This window comes from Haliaeetus albicilla, chromosome 24, assembly GCF_947461875.1.
Source record: "Haliaeetus albicilla chromosome 24, bHalAlb1.1, whole genome shotgun sequence".
Classification (NCBI taxonomy): domain Eukaryota; kingdom Metazoa; phylum Chordata; class Aves; order Accipitriformes; family Accipitridae; genus Haliaeetus; species Haliaeetus albicilla.
Window position 1 is genome coordinate 9,810,155 of NC_091506.1, and position 24,407 is coordinate 9,834,561.

General features: G+C 37.5%; 1 protein-coding gene across 8 annotated transcripts in view; it reads left to right on the forward strand.

Moving 5' to 3' along the window:
• The window catches only part of FHIT (fragile histidine triad diadenosine triphosphatase), a 627,270-nt gene that overhangs the window by 118,156 nt on the left and 484,707 nt on the right, over nt 1–24,407 (forward strand). For 7 of the 8 annotated variants that reach the window (XM_069811999.1, XM_069812001.1, XM_069811992.1 and 4 more), the window contains exon 2: nt 12,825–12,871. The exons of the other annotated variant lie outside the window; for it this stretch is intronic. The gene's annotated coding sequence lies outside the window, so the exon portion shown is untranslated. The remainder of the gene's footprint in view (nt 1–12,824; nt 12,872–24,407) is intronic. 8 annotated transcript variants of the gene reach the window in all.

Genomic DNA, 24,407 nt, shown 5'->3' on the forward strand with positions numbered 1-24,407 from the left:
CAGTGTAGATCTGATTCCCATTAATCAAGGTATAAAACTTGGCTTAGAGAAAATAAACTGGAAATTTTTAATCTTCTGAAAAAAAGCTCTTCCTTTTTTTCATACGTCCTAAAATGAACAATTTAAAAAAACTTAACAAAATACTGTCTAGTGTTCAAATGGTCTACAGGCTTTATCTCCATTTTAGGTGAAATAGAAGTTTCAAGAGGGGTTGCAGAACTTTCTGTTGTATTGTGGTATCTGCTACCATAAATTCTATGATCCTATACAGAGGTGTAATGAAATCAACCCCAGCAAGTTCACTAAAATGCTTAGTAATCACTTTCATCTGTTCACTTTTTTCTCCAGTCTCTTCCCTAGCTATATTTTTACTTTTAAACTTATGTGACTTACCTAAGTTCAGTAAGCTTTTTCCTTGTCTTCTAAATTCCAGTTTTAATTCTGGTATTCTTCTAGTTTGCTTCATTAGCTTTTTGGCTGCTAGTTCACTTTTCCTTGGTCCAATGTTATTTCCCATTCCTTATTTTACATTATGTAATTTTTATTAGAAGATTATTGTGCCCTCATTAGACCCTAGGTTCTTCTCATGAATGATTTCTCATTCACTGGGCTGATGGCTTTTTAAAGGTTCTAGATTTCAGTAGTGTCCAGAGACTTCTTTGAGGTAGAGGTGCTACAAACTGTTTTGCCTTTCCCTTCCTCTTACCCAAAGCTAATAGTGAAGTGGGTGAAATGTGCAAGCAACAAAACCTCCCCAAGGATTTTGCAGAATTGCAGAGAAAAAGTAGGATATTTATAGTGGAAAACTTAAAAATTTCGAGTATTCCCCTAATCTGAATCTCTTGGAGCAAGTGGGATGGCTTGAAGGATGGCATGTAGCAGATGCAAAATTTCACGTCACCTGTTTCTCAAGTACAATCCTAACAATGATGTGCTTAACCTGCTTTGCAGCTTGTGATGTTAAATTAACCAACCAACACTGACATTACAATTTGCTTACATGTTTCATGTTGGTAGGAAAAGGAAGGACCAGGGATATAATAAAAGTTGACACTACTCTGCCTTTTTGCTCTGTGAGGTGTCCTTCAGCTGTAGGGTTACTTCCATTAATGTGGAGAAATCTGATGTTATCTTTTTTGTGCTCTGCTTTTGGACCTTTTATTCATGTTTGTTCTCCTATTTTTGCTGGTTTTCATTCTGTGTTTTTGCATCCTCCCCTGCTTTACTTCCTACTGTTTTTTTTCCTAGCTGTAAAATATTTAGTGATTCTTAAAGTTCAGGGCAACTTTGATTGACATAGTCAATGCAGAGTGCTAACAAAGTTCAGAGGAGTTTGGCAATGGTAAAGAAAAGACTGTGTGGATGAAGAGTTTTCTGTTATAGTTGATGGCATTCCCACTAGAAAATAATTTAAAAGATATGCTATTAACTCTTTTTAGATATTGGAAGTGATCAGGTGTTTTGGAATATCTCTGGAGTTGGATATGTGGGGGAGGAAGGGTGTTCTGCACCAGTTTCTTCTTCCCTTGGTCTGTATAAAGATAATGTAATGACAGTTCTCGTTTGTGGTCAGTGGGAGAAGATGGTAACGTGCCCTTCACCTAGAAGCCCTCAAAGTGCAGCTATCATTTGGCGTTTTTGATGGCTGTTTCAGTGCCTATTCCCTTGTGTTTGTGCTTTAAGTACGCGTGAGAGTAATGTGGACTTTGAGAAATAAGACTGATTATTTAAAGAATCACTTATGATAAAATATCTCTTTCTGGGAATTTGTGTTCCAGTAGATTAGCATTATTGATCATTCTCTCCTCACGTACTCTACAGATGATTTTAGAAATCTGAAGCTATTATTCTTTTCTTGTCTGATGTAATTACCAGTGCAAGGAATAATCTAATTAGAAGACAACAAGGAAGCATTCTAATTGTTCTAATAAATTATGTTAATGCTTTATGCTTGCAGTCAGTTTTGGTAAGAAATCATTTGACAAAGTGACAGCTTGTCTTACAGTGCTAGCAAATATAACTTCAGTTCTTCTGACTGAAGCTTACTGGTAGTAGATTTGAAACCCTGTATTAGAGGGTTTGGGGTCTTCAGGTGCATTGCAGATTCTTAAAAATCTTTTCCCATCTAGTCTTGGTAGTGCCAGTAAACTGTTCTGTGTTTAGTTGTCAGGGAAATAGGGCAACTTGCTAACTTATCCTATGCAGTTCTTAAATGGTGAAGTAGGACAAGAAACAGTCATTCAAACAATCAGACCACTTCTGAAAGATTTAGTGCTAAAACAGTTAATGCTAGCCTAGCCTATCCACTGAGCCTTTTCCAAGATATGTAACTGTACCTGGGACAAAGTGCACTTGCATAGTGTGCAGATGTTTAATCTCTGTTTAGCTGTTTCTCATCCTTTTCATGGATTAGAGCCGTTCTAGCTCTGCGGGACTGTAGAGTCGGACTTCTGTGGTAACCACATGCATGCTTCTGATGCCTATGGAAAAGAGCCGGTGGCCCCCCATCTGCCTAGTGATTGGGATGGCATTACTGAACATATGAGTGCGCATTACCATGTGAGGATCACAAAGTGCCTACAGACCTGCCAGGCTGTAGGTAATTAACCTAGGACTGAGTTCTTTGCTTAAACTTAGTAAGATCATGCTTATGGCAACATGAGAATGACCAGTGCACATTAAAACCACATGAAACAGAGCAATTGATAGTGGGACTGGGGTTGGGGAAAGAAGATGCCAAATGGATTTTAAGTATGTTCTACTCGACTCCTCAGACTAGAAATTTCTCTCCCCTCCCTACTACCCTTTCATCTGTCCGATGATGTTTTCGATTTATTTCCTTTTGCTGGCAGTGTATTTCTGGCCACTTAAATCTAATAGGTGATCTTTCTTTCTCCAGAAAGAGATGGAGGACTCAGTTCTCACTGAACTGATCTCTGCATTCACTCTTAATTAGCTGAAGTACTGAAGGTGGCACTACTTTTTTGTAGTATTATTATGTCTCTAGGTCAGAGATGAGTGCCTGCATGATCTATGATTAGTAGCATTAATGGGCTATTTTACTTTTAATTGTTGGCAACAAAGGGTAACAAGAACTCAGGCTATTAATAAATGCTTCATGATATAATTTAGAAACCTTTTCCCTAGACTTGACTTCTGCTCTTCCATTAGTATTATTTTTTCTTAAAATGGAATACAAAGTACAGGTAAAATTATTTCAGCCATGCCTGAGTTGCTCAGGGTTAGCAAATACGCAATAAATAGTTTAAGACTAGCAAGATCTATTAAGGCTTTAAGATTGCTTAACTTCTGTCTAAACATTCTGTGTTTAAATTTTAGACTTTACAGTTGGAAGGCCTGCCCTGACTAATCAACAAAACAAATTTATTTAAACAGACCTTTAAAAGTTAGAATCATGGTAAGGTGGTGGAAGTTTGAATGGCAGTGAGTCAAAGTAGAAATTGTAGCTATCCTATACCAGGTTAGTTCCATGCAGTAGCTATGAGACACTGTTAACATATAGGAGGGATGCAATTTAAATATTTAAGTAAAAACAATATTGGTGAAAGATACACCCATCCTTCGGATGGCTAGATGAAGTTGCACTGAGTTACTGTCTGTCTCTATAAGCTGTGCAGCATCCTGCTATTAAGTAGTCTTTCTAACTGTGTGTATGAAGAAATACCTTGCCCTTCATTTGCTTCATCTAAAATTCAAATGCTCATTGCAGTGTGCAACTGCATTAGGAGTACTTAGTCAAATTAAATGATTCAGTATGGTAGCTTTGAAGAATCTAATTTCCATGTGGGGAATCATTTTTATCATCTGGCAAAAAGGCAAAACGTGAATTTTACATTGGCTGCTTTTTTGTAACATTTATGTTGCATGGGGTTAGTTTTATTGTTAATCCAAACTCAAAGCATGGACCTGTTGTTTAGCTCATAAATGCTTAACTAATGTTACAGCTTTTTAATGCACATACAGATATTAATTTGTCTACTCTGTTCTGAACTTCTCCTATGCGTATAGGTTACTGTGAACTCTTGCTGGAGCAGTTCTTGTATTGATGCAGTTTTGAACCATGATTTTATTTGTGATTTGTACCTAACTGCCTCTGTAGTGCCATTATGGCTTGTAACATAATTATGCATGTACAGCATTTAAAAATATATACATGGTGGATGTGGTACCTGGAAGATACCTGTGGTGTATTCAGTCTGTTGATAACTTTTTTGTCATAGTCTTCTGTTGCTGTGAATATTTATAAAAAAAGAGTAATTTATCCCTTGAAAAATTTTGGTCTATTTCCAGTAATGAGGCAGGCCTTTGATAACCTTTACTAGTATTTGTTTTGAAATGCTGAAAATTCACAAACTTAAGAAGAAAATGGTATCTAGGCTGCGTATTCACCTATCAGTAACTAGTATTGACTAGTCAAGTTGGGTAGAGTTGCTTCTAGGATTGAAGCAAATTCTGCGTACGGCTGCCGGCAGGTCACTGCCTCAGGCTCCATGGGTGGATGAACACAGGTTGTAACAACGGTTCTAAAGGAAAGCTCCAGAGAGCTGCTGGTAAAAGAACTTTCCCCTTTGTTCATACTTTCTACCTAACCTTGAGAACCTTAGATGTCATGCTTTTATTGCATTCCTTTTGGACAAATCTGGGCTGCTTTGAAGTTAACAGAAGCTTTGCCACTGATTCTAGGAGATCTGCAATTCATTGCTATGTATGGTTTAGTTCATGAATTTAGATTGCAGAACACTAGGTTTTCTGCTTTTGTGGTTTGGTTGTTGGGGTTTTTTTTGTTTTTTTGGTTTTTTTCAATTATAAGGGGAATAAGGAAAAAATAGGTAAACTAACTCCGCATAAGGCAGCTATCAATCTGAAGTTTTTTGCAGGCGTGCACATGTTGCAACCAACCTCCTGTAAATCCTGTATAGGCTCTTAGAAAGCTAGTGCATAATTAACCTTTGCTTGAAATTATTCTCTTAACCAGAGAAGAAACCTCCCCAGATAAGCATGAAAAATATAATGGACATTTCTAGATGCTTCTTTCCTGAATATTTTGTGGCTTATTCCCAAGTGAAATTGAAAACCATCAGGGCAGCAGCAGCCTGCTCTGGGAGGGAACTGGCTGAACAATGTATCTGAGACCTTGGGGTTTCTGTAGAGTCTTAGATTTTACATAGAGGCCAAAAGTGTGTTTCCTACTTTACAGTGTGGTAAAATGCAGTCCAAAATCTCTGGTGTAGCCAAGACATGCTCTTAGCTAAGAAAGGTTTATTCAGGAAAAAAAAAAAGCATGAAAGTGAAAATCCATTAGGTAGTTGCAGGAATGGGATTAGAGTAGTGGATGTGGGACCACATGCTGCCATAAGCTATATGTCTGTGAGGTTGTCAACTCAAGTTATTAACTGGACGCTTCAGTTGTAGCCTTTGGGCAAATATTTGTTGAAACATAAAGGTTTTGTTGGGCTTAGCCTGGTTCCTTTTAGCTGATTCTAATCTTAGTTTCTCTTCTGGTGAATGCAAGCCATCAGCACTGTCAGGTGTTTTTAATACCTGGCTCTGGACTTACTGGAAACCATCCGAAGTACAGGAGAATGTGACTCGTTGAAGCTTTTGCCTTATTTGGCTAGGATTCTGAGCATTAGTCTTGTTTTAAAATTCATATTTCTCTCTGCTAGCTGAGGTATAGCAGGTACTTATTTATTTTACTGAGCTAGACTCAGCAGGACTCCTGGGAGCTATAGGTTCAAAGTTCAGCCTACAAAGTTGTGGGTGGGAAGCTGTTTCCTGCATTGGCTGTGTATGCTCAGGGATGCATTGTGTGGGTTTTGGGTTTGGGTTTTTTTTTTTGGTTGGTTGGTTTGTTTGTTTGGGGTTTTTTTGTGGGTTTGGGATTTGGTTTGGGTTGTTTTTTTTTTTTTTTGGTGATAGTGCTTTTTGTCTTTTTCTAAAAAAGGTGCATAAAGATGGTGAGAGAATAGCTAGGGGAACTATTTTAAGGAGGCTGAGTGGAATTCCAGGCATTTCACGTGAGAAGCAAGACATGCCCCCAAAACTGGGGGGAGATGAGAAAATAGGGCATGGATATGTCTCAAGGTGATGAATGTTTCATGTCTTTTATTTTTCTTTGGTTTATTATCTTCCCTGGCTATTGGGCTTGCAGTAAATCTGGGAATACAAGTATGTATGTCTCCTTTAGTTGTCTGTCTACTTTTTGGAGCAAATGTTCTTCCCCAAGTATGGTCTCCTTGTAATTGCTGCGGTTTGATATCCTGCCTATTAGGAAAAATAATGGTCTGAGAAGTGCAAGCTAAGTCCCGCCTTATTATAAACAAGAGAAAAGCTGGTGGTTTTCACAGCCAAGCTTTACCTCATTCTCACAAATGAATACTATAAATTCAGTGGGCTTTTTTGTGTTGTTGGCTTTTCTTCACAGAAACTTCTGAAATGCAAGAATTTTAGGTAAAAATTTAAAATAGCTGTGCCATGATCAAGGCAAGGATCAGACCAGTTCACTGTCTTTCTAATTAGTGGTGACAGTTTTTGCAAATTTGCTGCATTCTTGTTCAGCATTCACTGTCCAGCACAAGCTGAGTACCTTAAAGAATGCACAGTTTGAATATTGCAACAACTCCTAGGTTTGTCAACAATTTTCAGGAGATCTTTATCTTCCCATGAAAGAATTTTAAAAAATGCTGGGGGGGGGAGGGAAGGTAATAGTGGAAAAACTGTTGAGGCAGAAAATATTTTTTTTTTGGTCCTGTAGGCCTCTCTAAATCTTAGGTGTAAAGGTTCTGGATACAGACTGTCTTCCAAACCTAAGTGTTTTGATATTCCTGTCCTTCTGACATTCCTTAAACAGTCAGTTCCAAAAAGTTTTTGTATTATCTTCAAGAATCAGAATTTTAGGATGGTTTCATAGTGACCATATAGTTATTGTGTTATAAAAAGACCTATCCTGAAGCATGACAATGAACGAGTATGACGTTCTTCCAAATGGTTTTGAAATTTCTGTATCTCCCAGCTTTCCTAAATTTTACCCAGATGTCTGATAAACACAACATTTCAAGCAGTATACTAGACTTGGCAGACACTAAATTCAGCAGAATGTAAATTACATTCAATGTGTTTATATATCCTCTTGGCATTTTTCTCCTTCCGTAGACTCAGCATGCTGTTAGCCCAGTGAGTCCCATTTACTGGTAGGCTGGAATTCAACTGCATGAGATACTGTTTAAAAAAATCTCAAGCACCTCACTAAAATCTTTTGATATTACAAAAATTGCTCGCTACTTTATTCCTTTATGCTTTTATCGCATGATTGTGGTGGGTTTTGTTGTTGGTTTTGTTGTTGTGTTGTTTTTTTAGTTGGTTTTTTAATGTCACCAAACTGTGGCGGTAGCTGTTAAATAAAATATGTGTTCTAAAGTCCGCTCTAGTGGAAACTGCTTTTAAATGACTTGTATTAGCAGCTGCCACTTTAAGGCTTGTGCATAAGGATTTCAAAAAATTAAGAATTTCAGTTTTCAAGTAAATAACCTGTGTTTTCAACTCCATCTAAGCTCATCTCACTCCCACACAATGGTCGAACTTTACAAGTGTTTGAATTTCTTAATGTATTTTCGTTTTTCACATGTTAAATACAGGTTTGACAAATCATACATTGAATTACTGTAGCACTGAGTAATCAAGCTGCAAACCGGGACCCACTTTGAGAGCTGCCTTACTGACCTACAGGGAAAAAGCTCTCTGATCCAGAGAGCTTAAGGCCTTTAAGTGGAAGGCTGGAAACTATCAGTATGGACAAATAGGTGGGAGTATGGAAGCACAGAAATTAGGTGTTGGTCGGCATGCTGGGTAGTCATCTTAAATGCCCAAACCCTTATCTGCTGTTAAGGTTTTTGTAGGTATAACATATAGGCAAAGTGATCTTATGAGAAACTGAAGGGGATTTTTTTTTTAATTTTAATGTTTTATTTTTTAGAGTTATTAAGCAGCTCTCATCCCTGAATTGCACTGTATTGCTTGGATACTCTGCAGCTAATTCTCTCCTTTAATGACTTGTGGACATCACCCGAACAGAAATGAGAGTTAAATCCTGTCAGAGTAGCTTAACTAATGCAGACCCATTAGCTGTCACAGGTGTCTATGATTAGCCTTTGGTTTAGCAATTACAGAAAAATGTTAAATACTCCCATTTGACTTTACAGAGTAAAAGCAATTTCAAGTGTTGTCAGCTTGCTAGTGCTTCATTAGAAGAATCTAGTTTTGCATATCTTCATAAAAAAGCAAACTCTGTGACTAACAGAATGAGTAAAGCATACAGTAAAACTGCCTCTGTAAGTAGTCTTTGGATTTTGATTTTCTCAGAGCAAGCTACAGTTGTCAGCCTTTTCTCAGGAATAAAACACTGAAAGATCTCCATGGCTAAATTTAAACCTTCTAAGTGACACATTTGCTGTGCATATAGGTGATGGAATGAATAGGTGTCCTAGATGGGTTTGGTAAGTTATGTTTGCTCCCTCCTCACAGTTAGGAATGTCTGTCTGGGGTGGGAAGAAGGTTCTGTTGTAGATACTGGCAGTGTTTTGGTTGAGATTTTTGATGCAAGATGTAGTATTAAATTAGTGACAAGTTCAAAAGACTGGAATTCATTATGAAATACTTCATGTATCAGTAAAAAAAAATTTCTGTGACAGGTAGCATGACAGGCTTTGAGGATAGCTTTTAGCCTTTAGGCTCCTGTCTCATACTTCTGTACAATGTTTCTCAGTTTTGTGGAGCTGTATTCATTCTTGCTGGGACTTAATAAAATAGGATGCACCAATGTCACTATTAATGAAAATCTGTCCACATTGAAATTAAGATATCCCAGATATGGAATATATCTTACTATAAATCATTGGCTGGAGTATAAACCTTAATGTTATAGATGTGTCCAAGGATGAAAATATAGATGTTAGTTTTTAAAATCTGTAATACTTTGAACAAACAAATCCTTCTTGTTACTGCATTTTTAAAAATTTTTTTTTAAATGATGGAATATGGTTAGTCCCATTATGTGGACACGCTTATGTAACAGCTTATAAATATTTATGAAACCCTTACTAAAGAAGATACAGTCTTTATTCCAGTGGTCTTAGTAACTTGCTGAGATGACAAATTTAGGAAAAAACCCCATACACCCTGATAAATGAATGTCTCCTCCTCTCTTCAACATTTCAAATGCCAAATCTACCTAAAAACTTCCTGATAGGTATATAAAATTTGTACTTTCTGCTTTGATTTTTCTGTACTTTTTATTTGAGTCATCTTCATCCTCATAAAGACATAGTAATTAATGATAATTACTAATTTATTGCTTCAGATGATAATGAAAAACCCACCAAAGTAATCAAGTTTCTTGCTGCTCCTTGTTTAAAAGGCTGTCCTGGGTTCTGTGCTGTAAACCTGAGCCTATACCTTTGGGTTTTAAATCCTGTGGTTTTTATTCCAAAGAATCAAAATGGTGGGCCTTGAAGCCATGCCACAGAATAAAAATTCATAAAACTGAGTACCAATGGAGTTTTAATATAATGAGCTGAAATCCTGCCTTTAACCTTTGACAGTTATTTTTCAGTATCTTTCATGTGTCTGTCAGCTTTAGTCTTAAATAATGATTCTGAGACATACGCTGAGGAACAAATGTGTGTGATGTCAGGGAAGGTCAAATAACTAATATTAGTGTAGTTCTAAAACATACCTGAAATATGTTCAAGTATAAAGTTTTTTAATTAGTAGATGACTAGGCTTTTTGTTAATATTTGTCTCTTCCAAGTGTTGGCTTGAAAACTACTGTTTATACACACACACTGTATGTGTGTGTGTGTGTATATATCATATCTAAGTTAGCCTCCAAAGTTGCCTTGATGCTGTCAAATTGCTTAGCTGGAAAAATATGGGTATGCTTTTTTGCAGGATGAAGACTAGAAGGTTTTTAATGGTGTATTGGTAAGGAAGACAAAATATTTTTTTGGTGTTTCCTTTCATGTGGCGAGAATGACTTTTTAAAATTTTTTTTAATTCAGACTTCTTTTTAACAGCTTGGATTCTATAATTATAATGGCTTTTGAAAGAGCAGTATTAAATCAGCTAGCCATGAATGGAAAAGGGGGGGGGTGGGGAGGCAAATTATTCATTCCTGGTATACCAGTGGAAGCAGCCATAGATGTTTCATAGCTCAAGTGAAGTTGGTTTGAATGCTTGTGGCAGTGCATTTTATCCTTCCATGTTCTATCAGCTGAAGGCTGTAAGTTTTGTAACAAAGGTACACTATCACTTGAAACAGTAAAGAATGTGCACAGTAATCTCTCCAGAGACCTGGCACCCTGTAAAATGATCCCCTTCTGTTTGAATGGCTTTATTAGATATCCCTTTCTAGTTGAGAAAGAGAATCAACATTTTTCTTCCTTCTCTTATGCTTGGCAGTGGCGAATACTAAAAGCTACTTGCGACTCAGCGTTGGTCCCTAGCATGGGGCCATGGAGACTCCTCAGGGCAGGGCATATGGACTGTTCTGTGTTCATAGAATAGTTAGGACAGGAGGCTCCATTCTTCCTTGATCCTTAGCCGCTTATACTGTTAACTGCTTAAATTACCAAAAAGTAAAGGTAGGAGTCAAAAACAAGCAAACAACTGCTCTAACTGTTAATGCTGTCAAAGGTAATGTTGAAGATGGGTTCCTGAAGAATCCTCTCAGTCTCAAGAAGTCTGTCCCAGTGTTTTGACCTTCTTTTGAGGATTGCTACTGGAATGATTGGTTCTTGCTGCTTCTGTCCAGACTTGGTTTCCCAGAATTGTTAGTTATCAAAATTCAATTATCCATGAATTAGTTTAGTCTTATTTCCTTGGAGGTGGTTTTATTACCTTCTCAATCTCAGGAAGATTTTTTTCTTTTAGTGCAGATCCTGGTTTAGACATGGTGCTCAAACTGCTGAAACTTGTCAACTGAGTATGTTGCTCTGGCCGTGTTCCCAGTAGCTGATATTAAAGCTGTCCCAAGTGGTCTTTTCAGGGCATTTTCAGTTAGGTGTCCAAACCCAAACTCTGGGTGTCAACTCTGACATCTGCCAATTCTAATCCAGGTACTAGTACTAGAGTGAACATCCTACGGTGGTCATTAGCAGTCCTTATATTTTTAAATGCTGTGTCCCTACCAACCAGAACTTGTATTTTTTCAAGCTTTTCTTTCCCATATGGTTAACCTTCCATAATCCCTAACGCTGTGCACATTGTTAAATTTTTGTTCATGTTTGAGAGAGGTGTTTTGGAAGAATACAAAACAAAGTATGAATTTCTCCATTCTTCTGATTCAACGACAGTGAATCCCAAACACTGGAATTACATTTCTGGAACAAAATATTTTCTCTCTATAGATGCTTATGTTACTTTTATGAAACCAAAAGGATTTTACTGATGACAGTAAATCATATTGATGGCAACAAAACAATAGACAAGTTACTGGTGAGGAAATGACTGCCCCACAAAGTGTGCACCTGGATAGAGGGATTTAATAGAATCAACAAACCACTACTTAGAGCACCTTCCAGTATTGTTAAAGGCTCTGTAGACTGACAAAATGCCCCATTAGGTTAATTCTGTTCATGGTGGCTTTGTACTTACACTTAGAGAAATCTTCTTGTCACTAATTTACAGTAACAGTGTGGGTTGTTGCATATACTTGTCTCCTAAACATTAGCATATTTCTTACCCCAGGCTCATATTTCCTAATAACTCATTATCAAATCAGGTTTGGAAAAAGGACCGCTGAATTACTTAGCTAGAATGCAGTCATAAGTTTGGCCTTACTCATGACCTTCACCAAATAATAAGAGGCAGCTGCATACATCTTGTGCATGACAGGAATGTTTAATCTCCATTCTCCTATAATACACTAGTGTAATTGAGAGTGAAATGCATAGGGTCATATTGTCCCTTCCTTGCACACTGCAAAAATCACTCTAATCATCCTCTGCACTGAGCTATATGGTATGGATTTTTTTCTTATCCTTGGAGCTGAAATACTTGTGTAGCTAAAATAGGTCCTAACAAGGAGCTCCTAACAGTCTACAAAAATGAGAAATACCTTTGCTTTTCTGTTCTTTTCTTCAGACAATGCTTTGGTTTACTGTATAGTAGTGGGAAGTTAATGTCATTTCATGTAACCCTTTCAGAAGATTGATTAGCTCTAGCTGTGCTATCTGTAAGGATAGAGTTGTGACTTGTTCTAAAGAGCAGATCTAACTAAAACTCAGAATTCGTAATCTTTTGGCTGAGGCTTAGAAGAAAACCTGAATGAGAAGACGCAATGTTGAAGCTTCTTGCCGAAGAAACATTAGGTTTGTCAAAGTTTTGCTTTATGGCAAAATTTGTGTTTAGTGGTTATCCTAAAATACATGGTATTGATAGTAATACTTTCCAATTATGATACCATTTACTACATAGACATTTTGGCAATTGGTATTTTAACATATAGCTGATAATTGATGCTCTAAATGTTAATGATTATTGAAATCTTATGTTTTGATGGGTTTGTGGCAAAGGTATGTACTGTAAAGCAATCTACACTTTTGTTACTACATGAAGGAAAAAAAAAAAAAGTCAAATAGAAATTGAGTTCCCCCAAACCGAACTGCTTTATTCTGAGAAGTTCAGCAAGATTCCCTTGGAGAATACACCTCTTCCCACACAACGAGCACTTATGGATGAATTTCTCCACTGAATAATTTTGTGACCTTCTCTATTAAAGACGTCTAAGTTATGTTTTCTTCTTTCAGGTAAAGATTGAGTAATACATTGAAGAGGCCTCCTGCAACCTAATAATGTAAGTGTGTATTTCTCATATAAACATACTGCTCTGTTCACTGAGATAAGACCCATCAGTGATCTTTTCACATGAACAATGGAAATTAATAACATGAGCAATGAACAAAGAAATTAATAACAAAATCCACACAACATGTATCTGTTTCAGTACCTACTTAAGCAGTGTTTGGAAACACTTTGGGGAAAAAAACCAGCCCAAAACAGATAAGTCATGTAACAGGAACCTCTGTGAGTCTCTAAATCTACATGCCTTGTCTTTGAACTGGGAGCACAATCTTGTGCATCAAAATGTGGTAGAAAGAAACAGAAGGATTACAATAGATGCACTAATGCAAAACAGCTTTAGTTACTCAGTACACAGGTTCTGTATAAGGCTCTTTGTTTGAATAAGATATTAGGCTGGAGAGTCCAACCCCCAGTAGAAAGAGCTGGGTGACGGTTATTTCACGATCTGTGATTGAGCTTATTCCTCTATATCTCTTGCAAAAATGTTTTAATCCTATCACAACAGCAGATTTTATGAAGCCAAAAGGCTTGGCATTGGTAAACAGAGTACCCAGCTGTACACCCTAACCTCTGAAAAGAGATTGACTTTCTGCTGAAATATGTTGTGAGGTATGCTCAAATACAAACCTACTGCTCTCTTCTGCTTTCCTGCTGGTAGCCTTCTGCATCTTCTAATTCTTCACCAAGCTAATGTTGTTTATTGGGGAGCTGAACTGTGCAGCTGGTGTGCCTATGAGAATTCTAAAATTAAAGTTTAGTCAAGCCAGAATATCTCCAGACTTCAGTCTTTTCCATTCAAATGAATGTGGCAATAATGGGACCCCAAGTGGTCATGCCAGTGAACTGGTAACTTAATAGTAATTCCCTGAAGAAATTATGTAGTAAAATCAAGACCTTTCCATACTGAATTGTTAGTTTTGCAGGGAAGAAAAGCCTCACTGGTTTTAAAGCTAAAAGAAAAATCTTAATATAAAACTATCTTCACTTCCTATGAGGAACCACCATGATACTTCCGATTTGGGAAGCAAAGAAGGTTCTAATGTTTGGGTTTTATTGGTCTTGTTATGGTACCCCTCTTTGATAGGGTTGGGTTTGTTTTGGTAAATTGCAGTGGAGTACAATGGAAATGATCCAAGAAAGCATGAGATAGAGTATGTGGCTGGCAGTACAATGTATTGAAGTATCAAAGCCTTGGGTGTATCACCAATTAATCATCTAAGGTCTTGGCTGTTGGGGGTGGGGGAAGTATGCTATGTTCCCACTCTGTAAATAAATTTCTTAGCTAATATAGAACTGATATACTTAAAGAGGAGTCTCACTTGATTTGTCATTTCTTGAGTACTTCTTAGGATCCAAATTCCCGAGAGTTGGGGTTGTTTAGCAAAAAAAAAAACCAAACCTAAACCAAAAAAACCTTATGTCCTTAAAAACATAAATGACCATTGCAAAGAGGGGAAATAGTCTTTTTTTTTTTTTTTTTTCCCTAGGCCTAAACAGAACAGCTAAAACAGAACATACTGAAATTTAAAAAAAGTTTCAGGTTAGATAAGAAATACAGCAAGGCCAGTTAAGCATGCAAATGGATCAGAAACTCAATAATCTTCCCATTATGAATATGAATAGGTTAGGGTAAAACTTCTGTCAGGCAACCTTGCACCTCTTAGGTTCTTTGATCATCTTGGGTGAGTAAAATGGCTAATACAGAAATGACCTGGGTTTATCGTGCCGTAGGGTGAAAATATGAACTAGATAATATCCAGAGATACTTGCTTGCCCTTTGACTCACTGAGCAGCATAAAATGAACATGCTGCAGGAGAGTGGGATATTGAACTTCTCCCGCTTCCATTTGTATTTTTATGAAGACAAAGAATTATCATCAGTCAGTTTAAGAATAAACCCATTATTAAATGTTTAATGTGAAAGGAAAAATGGTTCATTTGAAAAGCAATGGATACATTTTGATTAATTGTTAAGCATTATGTAAAAAATTGTTTTGAAATTGCTACTTGTGCAGTAGTTTAGCTGTGGAATGAGCAACTCAAGCAATTGATGTATTGGCAGACACATACCTAGGAAATGAGTTCTAAATTTTTCATTCTGATAACCAGCAGCTATCACATATGTTGATATTCATCCCTTTTTCTTTGTATAAAGCTGTGGATGGTCATTATTGACTCCTCTTGGAAGTAACTATTGCTTTTTGGTGATGGGGAAAAGTTGCTTTTTAATTTTGTGCTTTGTTCAAGGAATTTCTACTTCCTTAAATGTGACTGAGATTTTTTCCTTTTTTAAACAGGTCACTTGCAAAAGGGAAACAAAATTTAAGGTTGTACCCTCTTCCTTTTCCATAAATCTTTTTTTCTTCTGGTTTTCCCCCTATAAGCTATGCTTTACCCTAGAGAAATGAGGTCTTGTCCAGCGGAGGGATACTCAAAGCTGACCAAATAGCAGGAGACGTTTTCATTTTAGTGACAGAGAGGAACAAATAGATGTGTCATCCCTGATCCTAGCTTTACAATTACAGTGAGAAAGAGGCAGACACTAGAGACTGAGTCTGTTAGAGCCAGCTTGCTCCCCAGAGGAGGCAAAAAGAGATAGTTGAATGCTGAGAATAGTGTGGTCTTTCTCCCCTCCAACGTGATTTTTTTTTTTGGTTTGTTTTTGTTTTGGGGGTCGTTTATTTTTGTTTTGCTCTCCCCACTCCACCCTTTCCCCTTCCCTTTCCCATGGAAAGGGGCTGGAAGGTGGTATAAGTACTACTTGCGGATGTTTTCACTAGCTGCAACAAGCAATGCTAATAACTTGTTAGTTCTATACTTACATTGGAGATGTGCAAGGGTCAGGTGCTTCTCTGTAAGATGAGCAGCAGCAGATTGTCAGGGAGCATCAATATTGTCTTGCCTAAAATATACAGCATATTCCAGATAGCCAAGTATATTGGTTTTAGTCTCTCTTTTGAATGTGTGGATATGAGAGCTAAAATGCAGTGGCCTAAAGCTATTAATCCATTGAAATGATTCTTTTCTTATGGTGAGAGTTATTTTTTACTTTTGAAACTGTGTATGTGTGCCCTTGGACGTGTAACAAAGATAATGTCAAGCTGCTTTTGAAACTTCCAGAGGATACAATTCCAAACGTAGCTCAGACTTCCTCAGAGGCTTGCCTGCATTATGACAGTTTCCCTTTCCTGTTCTGCAGTTGGTCAGAACTTAAAAAGTAGTGCTCAACTGTTTTTGATATTTCAAAGAATTGGTAAAAATAATATTTTTTCTAACTGTTAGTGATTTGGGATTCAGGGTGATGTCCAGATGACAGAAGATAAAAATTTTAAGTTTTTTAATATGCGACTTCAGTATACTTGTGATGGGTAGCCACTTAAGATTATACATTTGGTTTAAAACACCCAAATTATTGAATCAAAACTTGTTAAACTGGAAGAATTATTAAAAGAGAAATGAAGGCTCTGAAATAGATAGGACAAGACTTATTCCTTCACTGAAATGGGCAAGTTCAGGCAATAACATTTGGAGATGGAATCTGTAAGACCCACTTCAGCTGTCAGAACCTTATTGTTAGATCCTTCAGTTTAGTTTGGTGTCAATTTTCTCTTTTAGTGGACTTTTGAGGTAGTAGATAGGGATGTAATGCTGGTGATTTAAAGATAGATGGATGCAAAGCCTATTTTTGAAAAGGCCAGGTATCTCTGTCCCTCTTTCTCTATTTGCACAATAACTGTCTTTCAAATGCGTGTCACTTTTTAAAGTTTACATCACTTGTTGCAAAGGTTGTCGTAGTGTTTTATTGTCTGTCGTAACTATTCTCTGTGTAAAGCATTTCTTCCAACATTCTCTTTGAAGATGACCTTTCCTTAGCTTAAGTTCATGCCCTTTGTTGTTATATTTGACACAAGCTTCTCCTATAGCCTTACAAAGTATACCTTTTGTTCTTTTACAGAATTCTTCTGTAACTTGGCAAGATCTGCTGTTAATTTATTTTTCCATAGGCTAGACCTCATTCCTCTAAGATTTGGGGCTTTTAGAAATTATTATTAACCCAGATCTTCCAGTACCTGCATGAGCGATATGTTTATTTTTGCATACTTCACATAAAGCAGTGATTGGAAACATGAGCATTGTTCCACATGTGCTCCGAGTCTCATATATATATGCAATAGATAATGTTCCTCTTACATGTTCATAAATAAAACCATTCAAAATTATATGAATAAGTAGTATTTGTTACATTTGACCCCACAGTACTATAGGATTAAATTTTCAGGTGGTTTTTTTTTTTTCATGGTAGCTTTTACTACATCTTTTACTTCATGTAGCTTTTACTACATTTACTACTACTTTTTACAAAAGATGTTTCTGTTAAATTGGCAACTAAAGAAATTACCCCATTTTTGGGCATAATCTGCACTAGAAAAAGACAGTTACATACCAAAAGCAATCTAGCATTTTTATCAACTGAATTGCTGTACAGGTTCATCTACCTGCTTTAAAAGTATCCCTACAGAATGGTAATTTGTCAAGGTAAATCTGTTTGACTTTTATTTGCAGTAATTGGTTTAAGTTATTTTTGGTTCTGTAGGAATGAATTTACCATAGGAAGAGAACAAAACAATCTTCAAATTCTTTGTTAGAACTGTTGCTAAACATCTTTTTAACTATCTTAAATTGTCTTTTATATTTGAGGGCCCAGTTAGCTTTTGTGTTAAGGAGTCTCTCCTGTAATAATACATTCATAGGAACTAGACATATGGTGTCCCTGGTTCCTTTATGGTTAATATTTTCTGTAGTGTCAGAACTGTTTACCAAATTGCTGGAAAGTACTTCTCTTTTTTGAGTCTCTTGGATATCTTTTAATAAAAATACTTATTTTTTCCTTATTTTTTCCAAAGCTAAGCTGCCTGGAGTCTTGAGAAGGTTCTATTCTGTAGTATAAGCTAAAACTGATCTGATTCTGATAAAGTACATACTATATGTAGGATGTAAGTCATCTGACACTCACTGGTTACTTGAACACTTAACTAAGTAATCATCTTAATAGTACTGTTACCACTTACCCACAGTTTGTTAGCTGTAGTGCATCTTCTATGCCTTATTACTCCTTTTATGCATCTCAGAATTCTATTTGTATCTATAGAACTTCATTGTTTATCTTCTGAAATAAACTCGAACTATGAAATTTTCATGCTTTTGTTTGTGCCTTGCTGCAGGGCTCATTGCAAATGTCTGTTGATTTCTTTTGCCTTCCTGTAAGGGAAGGGACCAATTTAACAATTACCACATGAAATTCAGTTTTGCGGTGCACAGTAGGATAGAAAACAGGCTTTCTAAGGAAACTGTCCTAAAGGTTGATTAGATATATAATATTTTCCTTAGAATTCTGTAATTTTAAAAATTAAGTGTATGGAAGGATTATGAACTTTATTATAAATGGTTTTGAAGCTTTTCATAGAACAGTATTGTTAATGTCTGTGACAGATGCTGCTTTTGTCTTCTATTAAATACTGTAGGATTGTGGTGGGTTGACCCTGGCTGGACCCCAGGTGCACACCGAGCCGTGCTATCATTCCCTCTCATCAGCTGAACAGGGGAGAGAAAAATATAACAAAAGGCTTGTGGGTTGAGAGAAGGATGGGGAGAGATCACTCGGCAATTACCGTCACAGGCAAAACAGTCTCAACTTGGGGAAATTAGTTTAATTTATTACCACCGTCACTGATGGGCTTGGTCTTGGCCAGTGGTGGGTCCGTCTCTGAGCCGGCTGGCGTTGGCTCTATTGGACATAGGGGAAGCTTCTAGCAGCTTCTCACAGAAGCCACCCCTGTAGCCCCTCTCCTACCAAAACCTTGCCATGCAAACCCAATACAAGGATGTTATCGGAAGGATTATTCTCGTCGTGCAACTTAAGTTATAATTCTTTGGTGCTTTTTAGCAAGCAATCCTTCTGTTTTAAAATATTTTAAGATATTATTTCTTCTTTTTGGTTATAGAGAAGTACTTTGGTTGTTTCTCATGTCCCATCAATAGCCAGTCCTGTGCATCAGCATTGCTTGCTATCTTACTGTCACTCCTTCTTTTCTGAGGTTTTTAAAATTTTTTATTATTTAATCCTGGTAATAATCCTTCCCTCTTTTTATCCCATGCCCAGCTGTGGAAAAAACAGAAACAAAAAAACAACAAACCACCAAATATGATCCATCTCAGTGTTGACAAAACATTAAGTCAATGGCAAGGATATTGACTATGCAGAAGTACCGTTAGTAAAACAGCTTTAGCATTGAACCGCATTGTTAGTTTGTATTTCTGTGGTGCTGGATTTTACTTAGATGATTTGAGCAAGCACTGTCTGTCTAGCCTTGGCCTTGAAGAAGGTACTTTGTTTCAGTGTCCATTGTTTGACTATATCTTCATATTTGAGTTCTGTGCCATCCACGAATGGGAAGTTGAACATACTATTTAATTACACAGATATATCCAAAAGGGAGGTAATTGTATGTTTTACTTTTTTTTTTTTTTTAAATGTAACACTGGTTCCCATATCGCTGTGATTTTCTAATTCTGCAAAGTAAAGGGTCATCACCAAGGTGTACTGTGGTGAAAAAGCAGCAGCAAGTAGGAGTTAGTAGTGACTTCTATATGGAAAGAGACAATAATATAAACATGTCTAAGGAAAGCATGTCCACGTTAAATAATACAGTAGATGTAAGGATTCTTTCTGAAGATGAGGAAGAAGAATCCTGACTTCAAAAGATTATTTACATATATACACGTATGCACACACACAACACTGAAGGTTAATTGTTAGATCTTGCCTTTGTCTGTGGCATGTATTTGGGCTGTTAGGCACAATAAAATCCAGTGCAGGTTCTGCTGTATAGGGATGAATAAGGCATTCTTGTCATAAGGGTCTAAAGAGGGAGAAATCAAGTGATACTAGAACCTAGATTTGTATAAGGGAGAAAATAAAATGTCATATCAAAAGTCTCCCTAAGATTCTGTTGTTTGTTTTCCAGTATATAATAATCTACACTGACTTTGACTAAAGCTTCTTAGTTTTGCCTTATGAAAACAAAAATGCTTTCAAAGTATGCTAATATTAAGAAAATCATACTTCCTGAGACTTAGACTGTACTTACCTCAAATCTGATATCCCTAGCATGGATCGTTTTTCTGTGTTTGCTCACAAATAGCTGGCAGTACCTTTCTGAGCAGAACAAGCTGTGAATACAAAATATTAATAAACCAGAAACATGTAGTTCCAACACAAGCAGTTTTTAAAGATTGCATTATGTATACTTAATGCCTAACTGACCTTTTCTGCTGTTTCTTAAATCTCTTAAAAATTCATCTAATTTCAAAGCCAGAGTATTAGCCCATTTATATGTAAATTGCCTTTAATTCATGCATTGATTTGAAAGACTAATCCAAAAGATCCTTTACCACAGGTGACCTTTTTGACACTGTACTTCTGGGAAGACTGTAAAGTGGTTTCTTACGACCTCACATCCACCTGTAGCATAACATATGCCTACTTCAGTCTGTATAAATCAGTCATAAGAGAGTGGTTTTCAACCAACATTGAATTATTAACACTATAACTTTCTTGGTTACAGTTATACTTAAAATAGGTCCTATTTAAACCAACAATTATTTTCTGTTGGCATTCTTGCTTATTTTAGATGTTAAACACAATTAAGGTGTTCACTGATTATGCCCCTTGAATAATAAATAGTAGTATAATCTAGCTTTTAAATGACACTCTCCAAAGATTGTAAATTTCAAAAAACATTCAATATTTATTATTTGCCAGAATTTCATGTTACCACAAGAGCTGCTTAGAATAAATATGCTAAAGCTGACTTCTACTGTTTCCTACAGTAAAGGTGAAATGCTTCCCTTTGCAGAAGAGAGTATACAAAACTTGGATTATTATGTATTAGGAATTATAATTTATGTTTTCATCCATTCATGCTCCAGAAAATGACTCTTGATCTACATCTGCTGCAGTGTACATTTCACTGCAGAGTGAAGGCTCACCTGGCTTGATGGGCAGTCTATTATTTACTATTTTCTCACTGTGGCAGGTTATTACTGGGAGACTCCATAATAATTCTGTTGAATTACTGCAGGTTTTTATTGCTAATATATAATGTTGAAGAAAATAAATGCTATTTTTGTTTCTGATTTCTCTTTTTAAATAAAATTTATTTTTTCCATCAACTAAAGCTTCAGAAGAAAAATAGTGGAAAGATTTAACATTAAAGATTGTTGCCTGCTTGCATAGTCATCAATAAGACAACAAATGATCTGAAAGTTCTGAAAATGTATTTTAGTTCAGTTACAATGAATTTTTTGGACTAAGGAAGAACAAAATCTGCCTTCTTAAATACATTTAGACAATGAAGTATACCAGACAGTGCATTTCTATATTATTATTATACAATAAGTGAAGATTATTTTTGTGTTGCTTCATATGAGAAGACATGAAATACTTTATGCTGAGTTATAATAAAGGAATAATACTTTACTAAGTTACATACAGTCATGGAAAAATGCAGTAATAGAAACAAAAAAGTGTGGAGATAATGAGCTCTAAATTGGCCTATGTCTATAATTATCACATACTTTTTCAGTCATATCAGGATCAACAACTATTGATCGTCTTTGTCAGAGGACAGGCCTGTCTGCTCTCTGTTGACTAAGGAGACTTTTTTTTTGGAAGAATGAGAACAAGATGGCATCAGAACTGGTGTTTTATCATTTCCTGTTAACAAACACACAAAAAATCTCCAAAATACACCTACCCACCGCTGTTTGCAGGATAACATAAGTTGTTTTAAGATATGGTAAAACCACACAACAGAAATGGGTGCTGGAACCAAGAACACTTCCTGACAAACATTCTTAATAACTAAACTCTCTACTTACCTGCTGGTTTAGCCATAAGTTGTTAATTATATCCGAAGTTAGCTTGGGGAGATTTCCTACCATTATTAAACTATATATTGCTATTGAGTATAGGAGGTCCTGGACAAACCCAAACATAAAAAGGAAGCCTACAGAGGGTGGAAGCAAGGACAGTTAGCTTGCAAAGGATACAGAGAAATTCTCCAAGCAGTCAGGGATCAAGTTAGGAAGGCTAAAGCCCTGATAGAATTAAATCTGGCCAGGGACATCAAGGGCAACAAGAAGAGCTTCTATAGGTATGTTGGTAATAAAAGGAAGACTAGGGAAAATGTGGGCCCTCTCCAGAAGGAAATGGGAGACCTGGTTACCTGAATATGGAGAAGGCTGAGGTACTCAACAACTTTTTTGCTTCAGTCTTCGCTGGCAAATGCTCCAGCCACACCACCCAAGTTGCAGAAGGCAAAGTCAGGGACTAGGAGAATGAAGAACCACCTGGTGTAGGAGCAGATCAGTTTGAGACCATCTAAGGAACTTGAAGGTGCACAAGTCCGTGGGACCTGATGAGATACATCTGCAGGTCCTGGGGGAACTGGCAGATGAGGTGGCTAAGCCACTATCCATTGTATTTGGGAAGTTGTGGCAGTCTGGTGAAGTTCCTACTGTCTGGAAAAGGAGAAACATAACCCCCATTTTTAAGAAGGGAAAAAAGGAAGACACAGGGAACTACAGGCCAGTCAGTCTCACCTCTGTGCCTGGCAAGATCATGGAGTGGATCGTCCTGGAAACTACGCTAAGGCACATGGAAAAAAAGGAGGTGATTTGTGACAGCCAACATGGCTTCACCAAGGGCAAATTGTGCCTGACAAATTTGGTGGCCTTCTATGACAGGGTTACAGCATTGGTGGATAAGGGAAGAGCAACGGATGCCATCTACCTGGACCTGTGCAAAGCATTTGACACTGTCCCACATGACATCCTTGTTTCTAAATCAAAGAGACATGGATTTGACAGATGGCTCACTACGATTGATAAGGGATTGGCTGGATGGTCACACTCAAAGAGTTGCACTCAGCAGCTCAATATCCAAGTGGACAGCAGTGATGAGTTGCATTCCTCAGGGGTCAGTATTGGGACTGGTGCTGTTTAACTTCTTTGTTGGAGATGTGGATAGTGGGATTGAGTGGACCCTCTGCAAGTTTGCTGATGATACCAAGCTGTGTGGTGTAGTTGACACGCTGGAGGGAAGGAATGCTATCCAGAGGGACCTTGACAGGCTTGAGAGGTGGGCCCATGCAAACCTCATGAAGTTCCACAAGGCCAAGTGCAACATCCTGCTCATGGATTGGGGCAGTCCCAAGCACAAACACAGGCTGGGCGGTGAGTGGATTGAGAGCTGTCCTGAGGAGGAGGACTTGGGGGTGTTGGTTAATGAGAAGCTCAACATGACCCAGCAATGTGCATTTGCAGCCTAGAAAGCCAACTGTATCCTGGGCTGCATCAAAAGAAGCGTGGCCAGCAGGTCAAGGGAGGTGATTCTCCCCCTCTACTTCGCTCTCGTGAGACCCCACCTGGAGTGCTGCGTTCAGCTCTGGGGCCCCCCACATAAGAAGGACATGGAACTGTTGGAGCAAGTCCAGAGGAGGGCCATGAAGATGATTAGCGGGCTGGAGGACCTCTCCTATGAAGACAGGCTGAGAGAGTTGGGGTTGTTCAGCCTGGAGAAGGGAAGGCTCCGGGAAGACCTTATAGCGGCCTTCCAGTACCTAACGGGGGCCTACAGGAAAGACGGAGAGGGACTTTTTACAAGGGTGAAGGGGTAATGGCTTTAAACTGAAAGAGGGCAGATTTAGACTAGGTGTAAGGAAGAAATTCTTCACTGTGAGGGTGGTGAGGCACTGGAACAGGTTGCCCAGAGAAGCTGTGGATGCCCCATCACTGGCAGTGTTCAAGGCCAGGTTGGATGGGGCTTTGAGCAACCTGGTCTGGTGGAAGGTGTCCCTGCCTATGGCAGGGGGGTTGGGACTAGATGATCTTTAAGGTTCCTTCCAACCCAAATCATTCTAGGATTCTATGATTTTTTTTTTTCCTTCTGAAATGTTGATTTTTCCTTCTGAAATGATAGCCTTTAGTTACTATGAGTAAACAGTATTATCTCAGCATATAAGGATTAAAAGGGGTTTTATTTAATGTAAGTAAACATGCAGGAACACTGGCACAACATACCTGGGAAAAAAGAAATTGGCATTTTGATGAGACTTGGAAAGTTTGGTAGAATTGAACAGATGTATGTTCAATGTGTTTTAAAAAAAGCTGACCCAAACCGTAAAACCAAAAAAACCCCAAACAACTACACAAAAAACCCTGTAGATGATGCGAGGACATCCTAACGATCTCACTTTGTATTGAAGGTCTGAATGGTTGTAGCTGTGAAAATCACATGCACAAGGGAACTGAACAAGGATGTACATTAGTATCCTTGTCTAGTTTGCTTATGCATGTGATTACCCTTATTATTTGCTCTGGTAATACAGTTGTCTGCTCAAAATTTAGAGATAATTAGGTAATTAAAGGAATGTATGTAGAAAAGTCTACTGAAAATTAGTTGTTCA